Here is a 14,850-nt window from a genome sequence, read left to right as displayed (position 1 = left end):
AAATGAGGAAATTGAGACTAATAAATACAAATGATATGGCACAAAAAAAGGTGAACAAATAGAAATCCATGAAAGGGTCCCACAGGGCTTCACTTATTAAGGAATCTCTCTAATCAAGGAAGCTGTTTTTCTTCCTCTTCATCCCTGGTTCTCTGATCTCCCTATAATAGTTCCATTAACAACTCCACAGGCTACTACTACTTCTATTCTACTGGGCATGTCCCCTCCCCTAAAAGACAGGCATAGGGGAAGCGGGGAGAGCCTTTGCCAGCAAGGGCAAGTGCTTACAGATGAGAGTGAACTTTGAAATATGTCAGAATTCTAAACTCAAGCCAAAGAAGTATGTCCAAACAGGCTTTCCACCTACAGAGCATTTCCTCCCCTCCCCGAATTCCTCTTTTGCATGTTGTTCTTCTATCTCTTGTTGCCTTTTCTCAAAATAGGTCACCTCTCATAGTACCAATTAGAGTGGTGCTTCTGTTCATATCATTAACTTGGATCAAAGTTATTATTTCCAAATATATTATTATTGGAACCATGATCAAACCATTACACAAAGAGAAAGAATATTTGATATATTCTCTTAATTGGGCAAGTTTAAAAGAAAGTAGAATTGCAAACATTATGACTAGTGGCAGAAACTTTTGGAGGTTAATATCTTTGCACTTGTAAGAAAAGAAGCGCTCAACACAAGAAAGTTTGTGGGCTCCATTTCTCCCCTAACACTGGGGTGTGTTTTCTCTGCCCACATTCTATTTCAACCTGGGGAAGTAGGAAAATGTGGGCAAGTGACTGTGAAATTCCATTTTATTTTTCTTGAAATAAAAATGTGTCTTCTTTGTTCTTTAAGGCACTGCCTCTGTGCTTGTAATTCTTAACAATCCTTCCTTTACAGAGACTCTAAGTGGCATAGAAAATGGTTGCCAAGAATTCAAAACCATCACAAGTCGTAAGGGATTATATTTGAGTGAGAAGCTGCTAAAATTGTTTCAAATCACCCAATTTCACGTAGTTGAAATGTGAACAGGGGAACAGAGGTGAAACGTAAGCTTTTAAAGGAATGTTAACTGCTATCATCAGGGAAAGATATCAAAAAAAAGATCCTACTGTCAGTAAAAATATGGATATATTCACTAGGATATGGGGGGGGGGGGATCCAGATGGAGAAAACGATGGAACAGAGAACAAAAGGGCAGACAATGTGAAATCTCTGTTTAATAAACACAGCTGGGATGCAGCTGAAGTTGAGGAGACACTGGAAGCTACCTTTTTACTCACAAAGAAAGTCTGCTAATGGTGGAAGTGAAATTGAATATTTGGTGAATGAATGGACATTTTCATGCCAAGAAATAGGCATGATTATTTATTCCCAACAGCTTGTAGGACTTAACATTAAAGAGAAATTGCAAGAAGCAATGACTGCCAGGAGAGGATATCTGCCGGGTTGCATGGGAAGCACATTGACTGTAAAAAGAAGAAATGTGCAAATCTTTGCAGCCATTAATGCACTCAGAAAGGCAGCTATCCTGTTGTCCTTGGGCATTATAATGCACACATGCTATTCTTAATTAAAGAAGATAAGCATTTTTTAATTCCATAGGTAAGATTTATTTTAGGACCAGATGATTTTATCTATGAGACAAATCAGTTAGCCAAAAGTAATGCCTTATTGAAATATAGCTGTTAAAATATAGCCTCATAAATACAAAAGTTGTAGCTTTAGTAGATTTATAGATCTTGACTTAGGCTAATTTTACTTATTAAAATGTTGATGAGAATGTATAAGAACTCATTCTAACCCTAGCTATTCTAAGACATGAATGTGATTTTTACCTCTCTTGATAGTTTAATATAGTAGGTTTTGTTAGCAGCATGAATTCAAAGAATTCATTCATCAACAATTACAACGTATTATTTTTTTTTAGCAAGAGTACACATCCCCTTTGCCCAAATTACCAGGCTTTCCTCCCTTAGGCCAGGGGGGGAAACAATGTGATTAAACAATGCACATTTTCTCATTATTCAAGATGATAGCTGGATTTTGCATTAGCTTCAAAACTGGTTTAGTTTTCCATGAACCTCTACTAAAAATTCCTTTATTCATATGATAGGTCATGAACTATCTGAATAAAGAAATTGCCGTGCTAGCCCTTTAAACACTGCCTTATTATAAAGATGTCCACTCCAGATTTCTGTTCTCACAAACTGAAAGCAGAAAATAATAAAATTGTGAATTTTTTCTTAGATAATAAGCTCATATTTGTTTTATATAACAAACATTTATTGAGTATCTACTATATGTGAAACACTATTGTAAGGCCCTGGTGGAATTCAAAGATGAATAAGGCACAGTCTCTGTCTTCAAGGGACTTATAATTAGTAATGACACAAGGATTCAACAAAGTATTGGGAAAAGGTAAGTGTAGAGACCAGAGGCTAGAAAACTTTACTGTTAAATATAGCAGTTACCAGCCCCCAAATCTCAAATAGGTATTTTCCTGTGGCAGTGGTTGGTTTTGTTTTGGTGTGGGTCATTGAAAATTCCTGTTCCACCCTCAGTATTAAAAGCCATTTCCAGGGGCATCTGGGTGGCTCAGTCAGTTGAGTGTTCAACTTCCGCTCAGATCGTGATCTCAGGGTTCGTAGGTTCAAGTGCCGCATTGGGATCCGTGCTGACAGCTCAGAGCCTGGAGCCTCTTGGGATTCTGTCCCTCCTCTCTCTCTCTCTCTCTCTCTTTCAAAAATAAATAAACATTAAAAAAAATTTTAATAGTATAGGTGGAAATAAATGCCGCAGCCTGGAAATCTAGAGATTGGGAAGTCAGCAGTCTGCTTCTGACTTTCTATTTAATCCTGAACTATCAATTTCATCTCCTTGGACCACAATTTCTCCGCCTTTGAGATGGTGTTAATAATATCTACTAATAGGGGTGCCAGGAAGACAATTCTTTGCTTATTTAATGAATTCTGCTTGCTAAGTTTAAATTGTCTAAAATGCTCTACATGCATCATGTGACATTGTATTCTATGTGAATGGCATCTCCTGAGGTTATGTGAGTTAGCATCTTGCATGAAATGCCTTTCCCAACGTAGTGAACTAAACATTGAACCAGCAGTTTGGCTTTGGGATCACAGTCTCACCCACTAAGCAACACTGCTTCTGAGAGCTAACAAGATGATGTACGTAGAAATGTTAGAAGTGCTGAAGATACCAGAAGTGTTGAAATTAAAGCCCACTTACTTCCTAGTGTTTCACGGCAGAGAAAAGCCATCCCATGTGAAGATTTCCTTCAAGACTTCCAATATTTTTTTCAAGGTTTAGTCCCCTAAAGCAGTCCTTAGAGAAACCTCCTCACAAATAAAAGCACTGACAAGTTTCCACTGAATATTACTGTATGAAACCAGTGATACTAGGATATTATAGCTCAGGGAGTGGAGGATGAACATAATGGGTTTCTTGGGTAAGAGGACGTGGAAAGGAAAGACAGACTCTGGCCGGGCCATAAACCGAACTGTATGTACACTCATCTTTGAACATACTCCTCTATTCTTTGATGTGATGTAATAAACATATAAGGTCGTCCATTTTAATCATCTCAGAGTTAACTTCATGGGGTGCTTAGGGAAAAAAATGGATATTCATCCATCCACCCACCATTTACTCAAAAAACATTTGTATTCATTACATGCCAAGAACATTCTAGGTTCTAGGGTTCAGAGGTGACTGAGAAATGTCCTGGCCCTCAGGTAGCTATAATCTGATGAGAGGGGGAAAGAAAGCAAAAATTAATTAACATTTTGTGGTGGGGGCCAATATTTAAAAAGGAATCATGTGAGATGAGAACACGGAGAGCCAAACAGCTGATGTAGTAGAGGCATAAAAGGCTTCCTCTAAATAGGGACCTCTGACCTGCGTCTTAAAGGATGTGCACAGTCTATTCAAATAGGCCAGTCTGTGCAGAATGAAGCTCCCTCGATCCCCACTCTGCCATCCAGCCACCCCAATATAGTAAATAAAGCAAAATGGCCTTATCTACCAGCTGTTTTTAAAGGATAGATGAAACCTATTTATTTTCTAAAATTATAAATGAAGAACTTAGATTAGTTATCATCTTGTTAAGATGACAATCAGCCCAAGTCAGAGTAAACACAACACTCTGAGATAATGAAGACAGAATTGGATGCGCGTGGGAGACCCCGTTTCAGATCTCGGTCCACACCAGCTTGTAGTGCAATCTTGTGTAATACTATATCTATGATATATGATATACAATATAATGAGAAGAAAAAGTGTTTTTTTTTTAATTGCAGTTTGAGCTGGAAGGTATATAAGAATGACCCTTCGGAAAGAATCAATCCTTCCTTTATTTTTTTTTTTAATTTTTTTAACGTTTATTTATTTTTGAGACAGAGAGAGACAGAGCATGAACGGGGGAGGGTCAGAGAGAGAGGGAGACACAGAATCTGAAACAGGCTCCAGGCTCTGAGCGGTCAGCACAGAACCCGATGTAGGGCTCCAACTCACCGACGGTGAGATCATGACCTGAGCCGAAGTCAGACGCTTAACCGACTGAGCCACCCAGGCGCCCCTCAATCCTTCCTTTAAAAGGAAAGGGAGGGAACCATGGACCATATATGTTGTTGCTGTTTTGATTTTTGAAAGGAGGTTCCTTGGGTGGAGTCTGTCTGAAGGGAAAGCCATGAACAGAGAAAAAGGTAAATCATTCTTCAGTTGGAGGGTCGTGCCCTGGATACTCAGGAGATGGGAGGTGCTGGATGCACAGAGGACTCCGGGGGGAGAGGGGGCCACGTGGAGGGAGGATTGTAGAGGCAGCAGAGCATGGAAGGCCGGTGCAGGGCCAGAAATGAGACGCGTTCTATTCAACTTTAAATTGTTTACTGCGGTGTATATTCTGCTGTGTTGTGGTGCTTTTGGGGAATGGGGAGTGGTGGTGGTTATAGCGGTGTGGGGTGTGAGCCAGAGCTGTGGCCACACGAGAGCAGGAGAGCATGACTGCCCCCCAACCCCGCACTGGGATGGAGGACTTCAGTAAGCAAGAAGGAGCTACAGAAGGGTTTGTGGGGAGGGGCGCCTGGGTGGCTGAGTCGGTTAAGCGTCCGACTTGGGCTCAGGTCATGATCTCATGGTCCGTGAGTTCGAGCCCCGCGTCAGGCTCTGTGCTGGCAGCTGAGAACCTGGAGCCTGTTTCAGATTCTGTGTCTCCCTCTCTCTCTGACCCTCCCCCATTCATGCTCTGTCTCTCCATGTCTCAAAAATAAATAAACGTTAAAAAAAAAAAGGGTTTGTGGGAAAGCAGCGCATGTGGTAGTATTGGGTAGTATAGCACTGTGAAAATTAATTTGGTAGTATCTATTAAAGTAAAACCACATATACCCTACGATATGTGCAAAGTCACTTTTCGAAAACTATCGGCCAGAAATAAAATTACCACTATGAAAGAATTTTGTACAGAGATGATAATAGCATTGTTGGGTGGTGGCCATTGAAGTAAGAAAAACCTGAGTATCTATCACAAGGAGAGAAATTATGTGGTACTGTGCTGTTGAATATTATGTGGCTGATACCGGGATCAGGCACAGCTGATCCACAGCTTTCAAAGCAACCCTCTTAATAGAGGAAAGGAAGGAAGAGAAGAAGAGAAGGAGTAGCAGAAGGAATGCTGGAGAAGCCGGAGAAAGGCAGAACTCCACCTCTCAAACTAGCCTGCTTGTATTTGAACCCTAGTGCTCCCACTTACAATGTGATTTGTACAAATTATTTAGACTGTCTGCGACTCAGTTTACTCATCTGTATATTGATAATGATAGTATCTACCTCATACATTTGATTTAAGTAGCAAATGATATAAATTCGCGAAGAGCACTTAGAACAGTGCCTTGCACTTGATGAACATTATCATCGTTATTATTATTTGCTCATAGGAACACAGATAAAAGTGCAAAAATATATTCACCAAACTGTAAGCCTTGTTTTCACAGGAGAGTGTGTCTAGAAGAGGGAGGGGGAAATGATTAACTTTATGTATACACCGTGCTCTGCAGTTTTTGTTGTAAGGAGCATGTGTTAATGTAGTGATTTAAAAATCAATAAAGTACTTTAAAAGGCTAAAAACAAAAAGAAAAAAGTTTGAAGTCAACCAGTACTACAATACATTAATAAGTACTACTGAAACAGAGTGGCTCTAGTGATTAAATATATCCCAATGGATAGAATAGAAAGGTCTGGAATGGATCCCAGCAGATACAAATTTTTATTATAGACTAAGATCAGTATTTCTAATTATTCTATAAAGATGGGATTATTTTTTTTTTTACGTTTATTTATTTTTGAGACAGAGAGAGACAGAGCATGAATGGGGGAGGATCAGAGAGACAGGGAGACACAGAATCTGAAACAGGCTGCAGGCTCTGAGCACAGAGCCCGATGCGGGGCTCGAACTCACGGACCGCAAGATCATGACCTGAGCCAAAGTCGGACGCCCAACCAACTGAGCCACCCAGGCGCCCCAAGATGGGATTATTTTTAAATGGTACAGAAACAGTTGATTAGCTCTTTGGAAAAAATAATGTTGAATTTCTCCTGATACCATACCCTGAAATAAATACCAGAGATAGCAAAGAGTTAATTATGTAAACAAACGAACAAACAAACAAAAACAATGAAAGACAATGTAGAGGAATATTTTTCTGATCTTGAGGTAAAGAGAGCCTTTGTAAGCATAACAACAAACTAATCATAAGGTATAAAGAAGAAATGGCTATATAAACATTTAAAACTTGTATACATCTCTCCTTTGTCCAATTAAAAGAAAACTATAGAGCAAAAAGCAAATGAAAATCTGGAATCATATTTTTAAATGACATTGAAGATGAACACTGCAGTAGAAAAAGAGTGAGCAAAAGTGACAATTTACAAAAGAAATAGACATGAAAATATGAAAACTGTTCAGTTTTCATAGTAACCAAGGAAATCTAAACAAGAACGTAACACTTTTATTTATAAAACTGATAACAAGTTTTACAGATTAATTTCTGAAAGACTGCTTTAAGTTAATTCATTCCTAGCTGCAAGTGACACCATCCAAGTGGCAGTCACCGCCATCTGTTGGTGGCAAGCAGGGGTGACCCACTTTTGCTCTGAAGCATGGCTTTGTTCCTCTCCACCTTATAAATCAGAAGTTTGGAAGTACAGGAATGCTTGTACTTGTGGGGTTTGGTGTGTGGGGAAATGGCTTTCTCATTTTATGCTGTGAGAGGGATAGAGTGATATAATCTAGGGAGGGGACTTAGCAATAGGTATAAAAATAGTTTAAAAATATATGTGCATGTACATTTATGTATATGCACAGACTTTGATTTAATGTTAGTTTGTATGAAATTATAATGAATTATCTCAAATGGGGAAAATATTAATCTGAAAGCATGTCAATTGAAGCATTGTATAGGATAGCAAAAAATGAAAAGAATCTCATCAATGGCAGATCTGTTAAATAAATTAACATGATGCATTCACTAAAATGTGACGTATAAAGACATGAAACGTATTTACTATACCAAGCTAAGCTATGGTGAGGAAGAAAAAATTGCAAGGCCCTATGTACATTATCAGTCCATTTTCTAATTAAAGTTTGGCATTATACATGCTATATGCTGAAAGTGGTCATCTCCGGGAAGCAGAATTAGAAATATTTCCATTGTCTGTTTTCCTTTGTGTGTGTGTGTGTGCGTGTGTGTGCTTTACGTGTTTCATATTTCCTACAATAAATACATACCTACTTTTGTAATCAGAAAGGAAAAGTCTTGAGAAATGGCCACAGCTGGGGTCAGGAAAAGAAAGCAGTCTACGGATTTGTTCTTTGAGCCAGTGTGATAGGTGAAAGTGACAAAATCAAGTTGCTGGACGCTAGAGGCTCCAGTGGGCTGCTCGTCACTGCTGACAGCTGCCCCTCCCAACCCCCAAGTCCCTGGCCGGCTCTGGGCTCTGTTTCTCCCATCTCTCCTCTGCTCTGGCCCGGGCCCCTGCTTCTCCCCAGTGCCGGTTTACAGAAGTCTCCAGCATCTGTGCTCCTTGTCCATCTGCCTCCGCAGAACAACCAGCCCTCCCTACTCTCCCGCTTGCCTTGTATTCCCATTTCAAAGCCCGTTTCCTCTAACGGGGTGTTCCCTCTTCTGTGCTAATGCACTAGAACAGTCTGTGATCCTGTGCAAATTAATTCGCCTCTCTGTGAATCAGCTTTCATACAAAATGGTAATAATGAGAGTACCTATGTCATGGAGTTGTTTTGGTGACTAAATGAGTTAACTCATGTAAAATGCTTCGAATAATGCCTGGGAAATGGGGAACCCACAAGAAATGCAGGTTATTCTGATTATTTAGTAGTCGCTCTTATTTTACTATTTCCCCAGAGTTTGTCCCATAGCACCTTGGTTCTACAAAGTATTGACAGGTGTAAGACTACAAAAATAAATCCCAATAAGTGAGGGAAGCACCTGCTAGACAAAATTTATAGGGTTCTTTCCTGCAAAATTAACAGGATCTGTACTAACTCTGAATGAGGGAGAGAATGTGGAGGGTTTTCCAAACTTCTATTTTAACCTATTCCCTGGGTCCCCTTTTCTTAAAGCATCTTAATAAATGGCTCTTGTCTTTCTTTTTCTATTGACTTCTGTTCAGTAAACTGAGGACAAAGTCCGGGTTGCCTTTATTTTCGAAATTTTATGTCAATCCATTAGATCTTTTTAAAGCACTTTCTTATAAGAACTAATTGTGAGGTGATGGCTCCTTTAAACGGTTTGCATTTCTGAGACATGAAACCTTGCTTGCCTGGCTCACATGAGTTTGAAATGGAAAAATCAGCAGATGATTGCAAAGAAAACAATTCCAGAGTCTGAAATAATGAATTAATTAATTGTTTTGGAGAGATGACTAAAGCAGTGGTTCTGGGAAGGGAGGCTGTGTTCTAATATGAAATGTGTGTATTACATATATAATTTACACTATATTCCTGCTTACTGTATGTTTTTGGAAGCTTAACTCAAGAAAGGCTTGTAAGAAAGCAGAAATACAGCAGCACATTTGTGTCATAAAGAGTCCCCCCAAAGTCCGTGTAAGTGCAGACACAAGAGCTGATGTGGTCAGTCAGTGATCTTGGCTGTCTGCTCTGTTTAGATTCTTGGCATATTGGGATCGATGAAATGGACTCTTCCACTGATTTGCAGTGGTTCAAGTAAGATACATGCAGGTGGTCTGGGCTTGTAAGCTGGCAGGCTCACCCAGGCCTCAGTTCACAGTTCACACTCTTGTTCCACCCATAGGTAGGCTTTTTGGTCCACTGACCCTTGGTCACCCAAACAATTGTGTTTACACCCAGGATAGCAGTTTTATCTAAATTACAGGATGCTTGGGACTGCCCGCCCTTTGCAGATGATGGATGTAGATTAGCTGATCCAAACAATTAGTTAAGGAACTATCTGATCCCTAGTGACAGTTAGGATGTTTAAGGCATCTTGCTGACAGTTGTGGTGACAGCGGACGGACAGTAAAACTACCCCTCACTGAAATCAAGAAACTGGGTCTTTCTAATTTACAGGCAGGTTTGGGGGTTTGGGGTTTGGGGTTTTTTGTTGTTGCTTTTGTTTCCCTTTATATAGGCTTTTAAAGAACTTAAAAATGACTGAAGGGATTGCCACACAGTGAAAATGTAGAAATGGCAACCTGTAATTCTAGCTGAGTCATTTCTCAGATGCAGCACTTCAGAGGATTAAACTGACAGGAGAAAACTGACACCTTACACTGTCCCTGAAAGAAGCCAATTCGAAGACGTACGTCAAGGTATTTTCAGAGACGGCACATGTGAGGTACTCCTGTCTTTTACTTCCACTAAGTATGAAAGCGTTCTGCAGCTTACGGAGTGATATGCTTTGCTAAAGGCTAGAACAGCAGAATTTACAGAAAATACTTCACTTAAGGAATCTGGAAATGCTAAGATGCCAACAGAGTACTGCTGTTTTGCTACCACTCTCAAAAAGGAAATATTATAATTATAAATGCTCTGAAGAAATTAGTTTTTAAAATGTATAGACACTTTCGTATGTTTACATGAGGATCTTTTCCCAACTCTTCCCTCAGTTGAATAAGCCTGTGAATGTGCCCCAACCTGGCTCCTTCCCTACAGAAAAGAACACATTTCTTCAGAAAGGATTTTAAGGAATGTGTCCAAATCCTAAATCCCTTTGTCCCCATGAGAAAAAATGGGGAGGGAATCGGGACATGGATTTCTATTTCAACTCTTCTTTCTTAGATCTTTGAATTACAGGATATTAAAAATAAACCTAGAAGACATTGCAATGAATTTTTGGAGCAGCTGGAAAAGAAGCCATAAAACGAGTGATTACAATCAGCAAAGTGTGATAACAGCTGAACGCATTAGACCCATCCTTAAAGAGCTGGACCCCACCTCCTTCCCCTCTCCGGCCTTTTCGACAGAGAAGGGGATGTCACACAATACAATCCAAACACGTTCTCTGTCTGTATTGGGTTAAGAAAATAGAGTGCTGGTCATTGTCCCCAAATGACAGACATCCACAGATGGAGAGCAGGAGGATTCAACTTCCACTGGGCTGCTCATTCCACCAGGCAAATTCTATTAGGAAAACACCCACCTGCACCAGGCTCTGGCCTGAGTTCTGTAAAAACCAAATTCATCATCATCATGGTCATTGCCCTCTAGAAGCTTAGATAATTTCTCTCTGTGTGTCTTCCTTTGACTATGATAGTAAAAGGAAAGCCATAAGAGTATGTAACATTTCTTGCCTTCATGAGAGTTCTCAATTTAAAGAGTCCTGTTCTCTTTAATTTGGAATGCTTAAAACTTGCCCTTTTGAAGAAATGCCTTTTTTGATGTGTGAATATAATATTTAAATTTCCAAGTTGTTATCTGACTGCAGTTAAAAGTTATTTAAGTAGCAGTGGGGGGAGAAAAGTTAAAGATGAAATGTGGTTCAATGAAAACAGTGGTAGGATTTTGAAATTATCTGCTTGAACTATATTAACTAGTTTTAACAGCCTAGGTGTAAAAATGTAGTTATGCATCGTGGTAGTTCTCTTTCACTATCTCATTGGCAAAGTTTAAAAAGAGGAAAAGTTTTCCTTCACTAAGAGATTACAACTATGATGTGTATAAACAGAAAGTCAAAGAAAAAGAGACTATGCTCAAATACCTCTGAAAAAGTTTATGCCCAAATATAGAAAGAAAATTTCAAAGCAGACACCATATGTTTAGCTGTATATTCAAGTATAACCCTTTATATCTTCAGATTTTCAACCATTATTTTGAGATCATAGACAAATGTCTTCTGTATTTAGCAACATTTACGTGGGAATTCATTTTCAATGCACAAAATTAAATACACAATCCTCTCAAAAAGAAGGGCATTTTCTGAGGCTCAGGGGCATCAGAGTTTTTCCCGGCAGAGCTCTTGATCTCCTTTTCAAATCCATTTCTGTAGAAAATAAGATAAACATCAACATTTAAATATTAAATTAAATTTAATATTTCAGATCGGTTGAGTAGCCTGACATTAACTTATACATTAACAAATAGTTCCAGAAGTAGCTTTTATATTTCTAGAAATAGAAATGTAGCATCTTAAAGTTGATCCAAGTTGATCTGGTGTCAGTTCACTCTTCTTAGGGACTTTAACATCCAGACTAAAAAAAACCCACGTCTATATTCAATTAATTTTATATCATACAGGCTGATATTGAATTAATTCTGCAAAGAATGATTTCTTTTTAAAAATAAATTTTTTTAACATCAAGATCAGATATATTTTTTTATATTAAGTGAAAACTTTAAAATGTAAAGACAGTTGTTTCATAAGAATTTATATATATAAATGTAAATTTTATTGATATGAAATTGAGAATTTATTAAATTTTATTAATAATTATTAAAGTGTTATTTAAAAAAATAGAAAATAGTCCTGCACAATAATTAATAAGCAAATTTTTAAGACAATTATGATGCAGATATCAGCAGATTTTCTAAGAGCCTTTAATAATTTGGGAAAATGCCTGTGATATGATATTAAGTAAAATGAGCAAGATGAAAAATGGTGGATATGGCATGACTCAAGTTGTGCATATAGAAGACTATTTTCTTCTTGGCAGTGGAAGATGCTGATGGTTGAGCAGACCACTGTCTTTAAGACGGCTTCACTTTAAAATGAATCATATGTATTTTTGTAGCTGTGAACCTTATCCTCTATGCTTCTTTCCCTTTGAAAATGAAGTGCTTTCTTTTTTCCCTGTGCACAGAGCAATATATCTGCCTAGTTAAACAATAAAAATGATTGAGATTATTAGTGGAACAGAGTTTAATTTGTGGTTTATTCCAAGACTTTGCATATTTCATTAATGATTCTCATAAGGGTGGAGTCCAAGGTGCTAAACTAAAACAAGATGCTGGCTCGAAGTCTTCATTATTTAAAATGTAGTCACCTTTCTTCTTTTATCATGAAAAAATATATATACATACTATCCCCGACTTCATTAATAACTTCCAATCACTTTGAATCATTGGATTTAAAAACTGTATTTTATGGCACAATTTACTGAAAAGTTAAGAGTGGATTCCTGGGAGTTTAGATGCGAGGGTTGTTTTACTTTTGATCTACTAAAGTATTTTCAGGAAAATATTTAATTCAAAGTTTGAAATTATACTGATACTATTCCTTTTATCCCAAACCTTCATTTCCATCCCCTGTATAAACATAGTTGGGATAGCTAATAACAAGTGTCCAACTGATTTCTAATTACTTTGTTATTTTCATCAGTTCTGGACGGTCAATGAGTTTTTACGGTATATATTTCACATAGACAGTGAGAGGAGCTACCAGAGAGAGACAACTTGATTCAGGTTTGTTCTCTGCTGCCTACAATGGCGCAAGGACGGCGAGGGCGGGCGAATCTGGGCCTTAGAGCGCCACCCCATGGTAAAGTGAACGAAGGGCACCGCCCGGGCGTGCTCTTTTCACTCCATGTTCTCTTCTTAGTCACAGTACTTACACGAACGTTTGTTCACCCGATGTATTCAAAACGTTAGCAATTCTAAATAACTTACTTTATCTGCACTGGTGGCTGAGCAACTGCCGAATTTAGGATTTTGATTACTTTTAGGATCGCTGAATATTTTGTCGTCTGACTTAAAGAACAGCTTTTTGCCTTCCGGATCTGAGTAAATAAATACTGCCACAACAAAGAAAGCCTTGTGAGCCTTTGTTACCAAATTCACTCTTACAAAAACTCTAGTTTAATTACCAGTTTCAGTACCTTAATCAGTATTCATAATGTTTCTGTACTGTTACCTCGCAAAGGAATCCTAAGGTTTGCTAAAATTGCCCAAACCGATACACAAGAATACGTGCAATTAAACCTTCTGGGAGTATTAAAACAGAATTTGAATATGTGAGTCGTTAGATTTATGGATAAGAAAATTAGGAACAAAAGCAAGCTATTTGCGAAATTACAAGTTTTTGCATGAATTAAAACCATTTTTTAATAGCTGCACATCCCCTCCTTTTTCACCTTAGTGATTTCTTTTATATAAAGTTAAAGGAACGTTACCTTTCCTATGTTCTTTACAAAACTACTCTTTTTAGACTAAAAGGAAAGAATATAATTGAAATTCTACTTTACACTTTTGTATCCACATTAGCAGAAAAAAAATATTTTAATAACGCTAGCTTGAAGGCTATTTGTGTTAACTGGTAAATTTTTTACTGTTGTTGCATTTTTCAAGATTAATACGTCCTCAAGACTCCCACACACAATGGAAAAAATCCATTTACAAATGTAACAAGCCCTGGCAGTGACATTTCTTCAGGCGATTCCCAAGGAACAGAATTGGGACAAGGGGCCAGATTCAGGAGTCCAATCCAGCATTTCTGGATCCACACAACCCCTTTTTTCCAAAAAATCTTCCAGTCGACTTCACAGATGGCTTTTGCAGTCATAATTGGAGTGAAAACCAACAATAGTTGTGGGAGGGGGATACAAACTCTGTAAAGAAAAGAAAATGTTAAATAATGGGAAATGTCCCAGGAAAAGCACTTGGAAAACTGGATAGGAAGACAAGCTTCATGGCATTTTTCTGCCTGTGCCCCAACCCTTGCTCTTCCAATGACTTCTTTTGTGTCAACAGAACTGCCACTTTACTTACCTCTCAGGATTTCTCTTTTTCAGAAATGGTGATGATATGATGAAGTATTTTTAATATGCAGAGTCATTGTTTGCCTTGCTCTGTCCTAATCCCTGAAGAGAACTTCCCTTGTGATTTAAAGCTAGAGTATGGAAAATTTTCAACTTAAAGACATTACATGTCAATGGGACTGTTGTCTAATATTTGTGCAAATATTTGTGTCTAATGTAACTGTGCAAATCAAGGCTACTGCTTGATATATTTTAAATAAAAGATGAAATAAATGGGAGAAAAGTATTTTTTACACTTCATAGTCCAGGTTAATCCTGCTATCTTTTTTTTTTTTTTTTTTTTAGTCGTGCAAGAGAACTTACATGGAGAAGAATATATAAAGCATTCATTATGTAAAGAATAATAAATTACACACGTATGTAACTATCTGTTGATTAAGAAATAGAACATTGCTCTACTTTAGAAGTCCTCTACTGACTATTCTTGTTATATTAACTCCCTTCCCACAGGGGGAACTTTTATTCTGACTTCTGTGATACTCTCTTGTTTTTTGAAATATAATTTTACTATCTATGTAAGTATAAAGGGAATGATTTTGCATGTTTATATCAATCTC

The sequence above is a fragment of the Panthera uncia genome (assembly GCF_023721935.1).
Source record: "Panthera uncia isolate 11264 chromosome B2 unlocalized genomic scaffold, Puncia_PCG_1.0 HiC_scaffold_24, whole genome shotgun sequence".
NCBI lineage: Eukaryota > Metazoa > Chordata > Mammalia > Carnivora > Felidae > Panthera > Panthera uncia.
The sequence above is the reverse complement of the archived record's forward strand: the minus strand, read 5'-3'. Positions refer to the sequence as shown.